We start from the raw sequence: 9,398 nt of genomic DNA, 5'->3' as shown, positions 1-9,398 counted from the left end.
GATCAGGAGACTCATAGGGTGGCGCACAATTGGCCCAGTGTCGCCCGGGTTAGGCAAGGGTTTGACCGGGGTAAGCCGTCATTGTAAAATAAGAATTTGTTCTTTACTGACTTGCCTAGTTAAATAAAGTTAAAATATAATGTATCTGCCTGCCTCTCTCTATTCCCTGATCCCTCTCTCTCTCTGCTGCAGCCCACCCTGCTCTGAGCCTTAATGGTACATGCCATTAGCGAGACCATTTCTATAAGGGGAAGGGGGTCTCTGCCTTGCCTAAGAGGCTACTTTTGTCCCACAAAAAACATTCACAGATGTCTCTCCACGCGAAGAGCCATCTCCCCCGTTACGACAGCACAGCACAGCCTGTCTCTGTGACAACCACCGAGTCGCGGTAACAGAGACAGAGACAGAGATAGACAGAGAGAGGGAGGGAGGGAGGGACAGATATAGAGAGGAGGAGAAGGACTACCACGGAGCAAAACACATCGCCGTCTCTCTCTGACATCCCCCTCGTTCGCATGTGTTTGTGTGTGAGCCTGCACGGAGGAGAGAAGGAAAGAAAATTAAGCCAGAGAAATTCTTCTTCTGTCTTTTAGTTTCCCTCTTTTCTCCATCCATCATCCAAGGCTTGAATACCGGTGTCAGCTGCCACAGCGGGATAAAATAAAGGGATGCTTTGAATGCTGCCTCTGTCTATGACAAGACACACAGAGAAGCAGAAAGAGGCACAACAAGCAGGGACAAAAGCAGGACTTTGATAATGAATGGGAGTCCTTCCGTAGCATGTGGTAGGAATAGCAGTCCGTCACTGAAGTCTACGAATAAGGTAAATAATATTTGTCTCTCACTCTCCATGCCTGATTACACCCTTCAGTAGAAATGCAAATAGGTACTTGCAGCAGGAGCACAAACAGAGACATTATAATCATGAAGATTATATTTTTTTAATTCTGATAAAGATCCTAACATGAAGGAAGATTGCCATCTTTGTCCTGAGTCGCTGTACATGTGTAGCTGTAGCAGCATTGTGGAAGTGTTGGAGATTTAAGCCATGCATATTGTATGCAGTAGACTACAGAGCCATGCAGGCAGTGTGAAAGAGCAGGGAATCTGATGGCCTAACCGAGTGACTGACTGACTGACATGAGGAATCAATGATAATCCCCATAATCATGCTCCTTCCTGCTCAAATAGTGAGTGTACAGACAGTACACAAACACACTAAGAGAAAGAACGCACTGCTTGTTTTCTGAACCCTGGACCGTCAAGCAGCACTGTTTCCCTGGCGACTCAGGGGAACCCTTCACCACCTCTAACAAGAAATAACAAGTGTGTCCAGAGAAACAAAAAGGGCACTGGCTTAGAAAAACAGACTTAAGCCAAACTCATAGGCTATTTCTGGAGAGTGGGCTGTATTTTCTCATTTTCGACAGGTACTCTACCCTTGAGACTCCTTGGGCTATGATGCAGTTTCTGTGTTTGCTCCCTTATCAGACACAGGTGTCAGTGTATTAACACTGTACTAACAGTCGCTTTTGTACTAACACAGTGGATGTGGAGTGGAGACCAGGGCACAAACAATTTTGCTTATTTTTTTTAATATTATTTGAGGTAGATTTTTATCTAAACTACATACATATCTTATCTACCATTACACACTGCAACAACATTTCTAGGCCATACCAGTCGTTTACAATTCAACTGAAAGTGGTAGAAGTAAAATGCCCATCCCCCCCACAAGTTTTGAAATACACAATAAAGTAAGTAAGTAAGCATACTTTCTTACCTCCCCTTCATCTACACGGATTGTAATGGATTTAACAAGTAACATCAAGAAGGGATCCTAGCTTTCAACTGGATTCACCTGGTCAGTCTATGTCATGGAAAGAGCAGGTGTTTCTAACATTTTGTACACAACTTGAAGCTGTTCTGAAGGCAAAAGGGGGTGAATCTCAATATTAGGAAGGTATTCCTAATGTTTTGTACACTCCACAGACATGTGACTAACAGAAATTAAATAATGTGTTCCTGAACAAAGGGGGGTCAAAGTAAAAGTCAGTATCTGGTGTGGCCACCAGCTGCATTAAGTACTGCAGTGCATCTCCTCCTCATGGACTGCACCAGATTTGCCTGTTATTGCTGTGAGATGTTACCCCACTCTTCCACCAAGACACCTGCAAGTTCCCGGACATTTCTGGGGGGAATGGCCCTAGCCCTCAACCTCCGATGCAACAGGTCCCAGACGTGCTTAATGGGATTGAGATCTGTGCTTCTCTCTGGCCATGGCAGAACACTGACATTCCCGTCTTGCAGGAAATCACGCACAGAACGAGCAGTATGGCTGGTGGCATTGTCATGCTGGAGGGTCATGTCAGGATGAGCCTGCAGGACGGGTATCACATGAGGGAGGAGGATGTCTTCCCTGTAAAGCACAGCATTGAGATTGCCTGCAATGACAACAAGCTCAGTCCGATGATGCTGTGACACACCGCCCCAGACCATAATGGACCCTCCACCTCCAAATTGATCCCGCTCCAGAGTACAGGCCTTGGTGTAACGCTCATTCCTTCAACGATAAACGTGAATCCGACCATCACCCCTGGTGAGACAAAACCGCGACTCGTCAGTGAAGAGCACTTTTTGCCAGTCCTGTCTGGTCCAGCGACGGTGGGTTTGTGCCCATAGGCGACGTTGTTGCTGGTGATGGAGACAAGCCGTCTCACAGTACGGATATTGCAAGTTATTGCCCTGGCCACATCTGCATTCCTCATGCCTCCTTGCAGCATGCCTGAGGCACGTTCACACAGATGCGCAGGGACCCTGGGCATCCTTCTTTTGGTGTTTTTCAGAGTCAGTAGAAAGGCCTCTTTAGTGTCCTAAGTTTTCATAACTTTGACCTTAATTGCCTACCGTCTGTAAGCTGTTAGTGTCTTAACGACCGTTCCACAGGTGCATGTTCATTAATTGTTTATGGTTCATTGAACAAGCATTGGAAACAGTGTTTAAACCCTTTACAATGAAGATCTGTGAAGTTATTTGGATTCTTACGGATTATCTTTGAAAGACAGGTTCCTGAAAAAGGGATCCTTCTTTTTTTGCTGTTTATATACAGGACATACTTAAAAAGTCAGTTCTAATAAAGTCAGTTCTAATACCATATTTACAGGGATGCTAGATGTGTGTAGGGTAAGGTGACTATAGGCAACAGGATATAAGATAAACAGAGTAGCAGCAGCTTGCATGTGAGTGGGTGTGCGAGTGTTTGGAATCAGTATAAATGTATGTGTATATTATGTATGTGTCACGTTCCTGACCTATTTATGTTAGTTTTTGTGTGTTAGTTGGTCAGGACGTGAGGTTGGGTGGGCATTCTATGTTATCTGTTTCTATGTTGGTTTTGGTTTGCCTGGTATGGCTCTTGATTAGAGGCAGGTGGTTTGCGTTTGCCTCTAATTAAGAGTCATATTTAGGTAGGGCATTCTCACTGTTTGTTTGTGGGTGATTGTCTCCTATGTCCGTATGTTATGTTCGTACCACATGGGACTGTAGCGTTGGTTTGTTTCGTTTTCGTTTCGATGTCGTCTGTTTCCTGTACGTAAGTTTATGTTTAGTTATGTAAGTTTATGTTCAGGTCTCGTCAACGTCGTTTTGTTATTTTGTAGTTTTGAAAGTGTTTTGTTTCGTTTCGTGTTGCCATCTTTATCGTTGTTTAATAAAGATGGCTTATTTCCCTGAAGCTGCGTTTTGGTCTGAGGATCCTTCTCTCCTCACCTCGTCCGAGGATGAGGAGAGCGTCACCCGTTACAGAATCACCCACCAAGCTAAGACCAAGCGGCAAGGGAATAATAAACGGAGTAAGGGACAGGAGAGAAACAAGGATTTCTGGACTTGGGAGGAAATATTGGACGGGAGAGGTCCATGGGCACAGCAGGGAGAATATCGCCGTCCCAAAGCTGAGCTGGAGGCACGGAGGAGAGCAGAGGCTACCGGAGAGAGGAACCGGAGCTATGAGGGAACACGTCTGGCACGGAAGCCAAAAAAGCCCGTGAGTAATTCCCAAAAATTTCTTGGGGGGGGGCTAGGAGATAGTGGGCCAAGGGCAGGTAGGAGACCTGCGCCCACTTCCCAGGCTTACCGTGGAGAGCGGGAGTACGGGCAGGCGCCGTGTTACGCAGTAGAGCGCACGGTGTCTCCTGTACGAGTGCATAGCCCAGTAAGGGGTTATTCCACCTCCCCGCACTGGGAGGGCTAGATTGGGTATTGAGCCAGGTGTCATGAGGCCGGCTCAACGTGTCTGGTCTCCAGTGCGTCTCCTCGGGCCGGCATACATGGCACCTGCCTTACGCATGGTTTCCCCGGTTCGCCTACATAGGCCGGTGCGGGTTATTCCACCTCCCCGCACTGGTCGGGCAACCGGGAGCATTCAACCAGGTAAGGTTGGGCAGGTTCAATGCTCAAGAGTGCCAGTACGCCTCCACGGTCCGGTATTTCCGGCACCACCTCCCCGCCCCAGCCTAGTACCTACAGTGTATACACTACGCACTAGGCTACCAGTGCGTATCCTGAGCCCTGTTCCTCCTCCACGCACTCTCCCTGTAGTGCGTGTATCTAGCCCGGTGCCTCCAGTTCCGGCCCCACGCACTAAGCTACCAGTGCGTCTCCAGAGCCCTGTACACACTGTATATTCTCCCCCTACTAATCCTGATGTGCTTGTCCTCAGCCCGGCGTCACCAGTGCCGGTACCACGCATCAGGGATAGAGTAGGCTTTGAGAATACAGTGTGCCCTGTTCCTGCTCCCCGCACTAGTAGGAAGGTGCTTGTCATTAGCACGGTGCCTCCAGTTCTGGCACCACGCACCAGGTCTACAGTGCGCCATATCCGGCCAGAGCCATCCGTCTCCCCAGCGCCATCTGAGCCATCCGTCTCCCCAGCGCCATCTGAGCCATCCGTCTCCCCAGCGCCATCTGAGCCATCCGTCTCCCCAGCGCCGTCTGAGCCATCCGTCTGCCAGGAGCCTGCAAAGCCGCCCGTCTGCCATGAGCCTGCAAAGCCGCCCGTCTGCCATGAGCCTACAGAGCCGTCAGCCAGACAGGAGCCGCTAGAGCCATCAGCCAGACAGGAGCCGCTAGAGCCGCCAACCAGACAGGATCTGCCAGAGCCGCCAACCAGACAGGATCTGCCAGAGCCGCCAACCAGACAGGATCTGCCAGAGCCGCCAACCAGACAGGATCTGCCAGAGCCGCCAACCAGACAGGATCTGCCAGAGCCGCCAACCAGACAGGATCTGCCAGAGCCGCCAACCAGACATGAGCAGCCAGAGCCGTCAGAGCGCCATGAGCAGCCAGAGCCGTCAGAGCGCCATGAGCAGCCAGAGCCGTCAGAGAGCCATGAGCAGCCAGAGCCGTCAGAGCGCCATGAGCAGCCAGAGCCGTCAGCCTGCCATGAGCGTCGAGAGCCGTCAGCCTGCCATGAGCGTCGAGAGCCGTCAGCCTGCCATGAGCGTCGAGAGCCGTCAGCCTGCCATGAGCGTCGAGAGCCGTCAGCCTGCCATGAGCGTCGAGAGCCGTCAGCCTGCCATGAGCGTCGAGAGCCGTCAGCCAGCCATGAGCATCGAGATTCGTCAGTCAGCCATGAGCTGTCCTTCAGCCTGAAAAGGCTGGATACCCAGAACTGCCCATCAGTCCAGAGCTGTCTCTCTGTCCGGAGCTGCCTTTCAGTCCGGAGTTGCCCCTCTATCCTAATCTCCCTCTCTATCTTCATCTATCTCTATATTCTTATCTATCCCTCTTTCTTGATTTATCTCTCTGTCCCGGTGTTGTCCCTATTAGATATGTTGTTAAGGGAATTTTGTGGGGGTCAAAAGAGGGTGGACATTCTTGGAGGGAGGAAGTTAGGATGGATTATGGTGGGGTGGGAACCGCGCCCCGAGCCTGAACCACCACCGTGGTTAGATGCCCACCCAGACCCTCCCCTAGACTTTGTGCTGGTGCGTCCGGAGTTCGCACCTTGTGGGGGGGGTACTGTCACGTTCCTGACCTATTTATGTTAGTTTTTGTGTGTTAGTTGGTCAGGACGTGAGGTTGGGTGGGCATTCTATGTTATCTGTTTCTATGTTGGTTTTGGTTTGCCTGGTATGGCTCTTGATTAGAGGCAGGTGGTTTGCGTTTGCCTCTAATTAAGAGTCATATTTAGGTAGGGCATTCTCACTGTTTGTTTGTGGGTGATTGTCTCCTATGTCCGTATGTTATGTTCGTACCACATGGGACTGTAGCGTTGGTTTGTTTCGTTTTCGTTTCGATGTCGTCTGTTTCCTGTACGTAAGTTTATGTTTAGTTATGTAAGTTTATGTTCAGGTCTCGTCAACGTCGTTTTGTTATTTTGTAGTTTTGAAAGTGTTTTGTTTCGTTTCGTGTTGCCATCTTTATCGTTGTTTAATAAAGATGGCTTATTTCCCTGAAGCTGCGTTTTGGTCTGAGGATCCTTCTCTCCTCACCTCGTCCGAGGATGAGGAGAGCGTCACCCGTTACAGTATGAGTGAGAAAATTATGCAGTGAGGAATTATGTGTGTGTTGGAGTAACAGTGTGTAGCGCCCAGTGAGTGAGCAAAATTAAAGGTAAAAAAGATCATCTCCTTTGTCTTGATGATGTTGAGGGAGAGTTTGCTGCTCCGGCAACCACACTGCCAGGTCACTGACCTCCTCCCTATAGGCTGACTCATCGTCACCGGTGAACAGACTGTCGTGTCGTCAGCGAACTTGATAATGGTGTTGGAGTCGTGCGTGGCCACACAGTCTTGGGTGAACAGGGAGTACAGGAGGGGACTAAGCACAGACCCCTGCGGGGCCCCTGTGTTAAGGGTCAGCGTGGTGAAGGTGATGTTGCCTACCCTCACACCCTGGGGTCAGCCCGTCAGGAAGTCCAAGATCCAGTTGCAGAGGGAGGGTACGAGCTTGGAGGGGATAATGGTGTTGAACACTGAGCTGTGGACAACGAACAGCATTCTCACATAGGTATTCCTATTATCTAGGTGGATGGGGGCAGTGTTGAGAGCAATTGAGATTGCGCCATCTATGGATCTGTTGGAGCAGTAAGCAAATTGGAGTGGGTCTAGGGTGGCTGAGATGGTGGAGTTAATGTGTGCTATACCAGCCTCTCGAAGCACTTCATTATTACAGAAGTGAGTGCTACAGGGCAGTAATCATTGTTGCATGAAGCCTTGGAATTCTTAGGAACAGGAATGATTGTGGTCATTTTAAAACATGTGGGGATTACAAACTGGGACAAGAAGAGGTTCGAATAACAGGCCGCGGGGTTAATTGTAACACGGTCTTCAATGGTAAAAATGAGGGGTAATAATTGAAAATTGCTCTGATTTAAAACTGATATTTGGATTAAAATACACTATATGGGCAAAATATTATATTTTCATTTGATCTTTTAGGCATGTCATACTGACCTAAAATGTAGTAGCCAAAATGTGTATACTTACATAAGATACTTTTACCATTGAAAAGTATGAATATTACTTTTTTTCCATTTTTTTATGGTACTGGCAAACTTCATGTAAAGAACTGATTTTATATCATTATGTGAATGTGTCTAAACACCATATAAAATATCATAGAGTTTTAGGTCAGGGTTTAGTTTGAACAAATGTTACAATGTTCCCCCTATTTCAAGTCTGAGTCTAATATGAGTCTTGCAAGAAAATACCATAATTATTGTAATCAACTATACAAGTCAAAAGACCACTTATTGCTGATAAAAATGATATATGATTAAATACATGGGGAATGTTCCACAGATAAATATGTTCAACAGATCAATAATAAAAAAAGAGGCAGCAAGAATATTTAGAATTCGGCCTGAAAAAATAATAATTTGTAAATTAAACTAGAAATGATTTAAGCAAAACTTCCTAGCTAATCAAGCACTAGCACATTGAATAACAGTTTTCTAAGTGGATTCTCATTTGAGTTATTTAGTTATGCATTGTGCTCATGTTACCTTGTGCCCCAGTCACCCCTACTTACACATCCAGCACCTCCCCCTCTCTGGAAACAGAAAACCATTGTCTGATGTTCTGTCCTACATTCCAGATCTAATCAGGACAACGGGCAGCATGTTTAGCCTATTATGCTAATAAGATGCCCATGCCTCAGTTAACGAGATGGACTATAACCCCTCACCCATTTATTTTACATTGGCAGCACTAGGATGGTCGGGATGGTCTGGGCAGAAGGCAAGCAGTAATAAGCTTGCTGGCCGCAATAGCTAAATGTAAAAATCATTCATTAGAGCAAGGATTGTGCCACAGGGTAGTATTCTAACGTTATTAACAGAGGCTCCCAGTGTTCTCATTGGAAAAGACAGCTCGATGTGGCTGCAATTACCCCAGTCTGGGACACTGTCCCAAGTCCATACGCATGTGTCAAGTTGGATAAACCAAGTTTCCTTGAAATGTAAACTCGTCCAGTCCAAGTATGCTGACACCCACCATGACATCAGGCATTCTGGACAAACATGTTTTTGTAGATGTCATGTTGAACAAGCCACTACAGGCCACTTTTGAAAGGGAAAAAAAGAGGGCACTAGAAAAAAATTGGATTGGTTATTAAGTATGGGATAATCTTCTCTGGAAAATATTGAAGACGAAGAAGGTGTGACCTGTCACAGAGTTGCATTATTATCCAGAGAATGCAAAGAGCCCAGAGTTGATTATGTATTTTATACCATGGCTATGATTGAACAAATGTACGTATGGCAGCCAATCAGCATTCAGTGCACAAACCATCCAGTAAATACTTATGTAATAATTTTAAGGATTATGGTAAAATATAATTTTTACTTATCACTGCCATATCAGTGTTCTTAACCCATACTTGGACATAGCATTCAAACCGATGCATTTTAGTCCAAACTGCAGTGAAATTGTACATGGATTTGTACATGGATTTGGTGGCATATCCATGTTGTCTCCTGGCATGAGGCAGCCCAACACCCAGTCTCACCCAGTCTCACCCAGTCTCACCCAGTCTCACCCAGTCTCACCCAGTCTCACCCAGTCTCACCCAGTCTCACCCAGTCTCTCTCTCTCTCTCTCTCTCTCTCTCTCTCTCTCTCTCTCTCTCTCTCTCTCTCTCTCTCTCTCTCTCTCTCTCTCTCTCTCTCTCTCTCTCTCTCTCTCTCTCTCTCTCTCTCTCTCTCTCTCTCTCTCTCCCCTCTCTCTCTCTCCCCTCTCTCTCTCTCCCCTCTCTCTCTCTCTCTCTCTCTCCCCTCTCTCTCTCTCTCTCTCTCTCTCTCCCCTCCCTCTCTCCCTCTCTCTCTCCTCTCTCTCCTCTCTCTCCTCTCTCTCCTCTCTCTCTCCTCTCTCTCCTCTCTCTCTCCTCTCTCTCTCTCT

General features: G+C 47.4%; 1 protein-coding gene across 2 annotated transcripts in view; it reads left to right on the top strand.

Annotated features, from left to right (window-relative positions):
- The first annotated feature begins 274 nt into the window (after nucleotides 1–274).
- The window catches only part of LOC129822282 (galactosylgalactosylxylosylprotein 3-beta-glucuronosyltransferase 1-like), a 120,961-nt gene continuing 111,837 nt past the window's right edge, over nucleotides 275–9,398 (top strand). The window contains exon 1 of one of the 2 annotated variants that reach the window (XM_055880430.1): nucleotides 275–823. The gene's annotated coding sequence lies outside the window, so the exon portion shown is untranslated. The remainder of the gene's footprint in view (nucleotides 824–9,398) is intronic. The other variant, XM_055880431.1, reaches the window with a different exon arrangement.

This window comes from Salvelinus fontinalis, chromosome 24 (assembly GCF_029448725.1).
Source record: "Salvelinus fontinalis isolate EN_2023a chromosome 24, ASM2944872v1, whole genome shotgun sequence".
Lineage (NCBI taxonomy): Eukaryota > Metazoa > Chordata > Actinopteri > Salmoniformes > Salmonidae > Salvelinus > Salvelinus fontinalis.
This window is presented reverse-complemented; position numbering and strand designations above follow the sequence as displayed.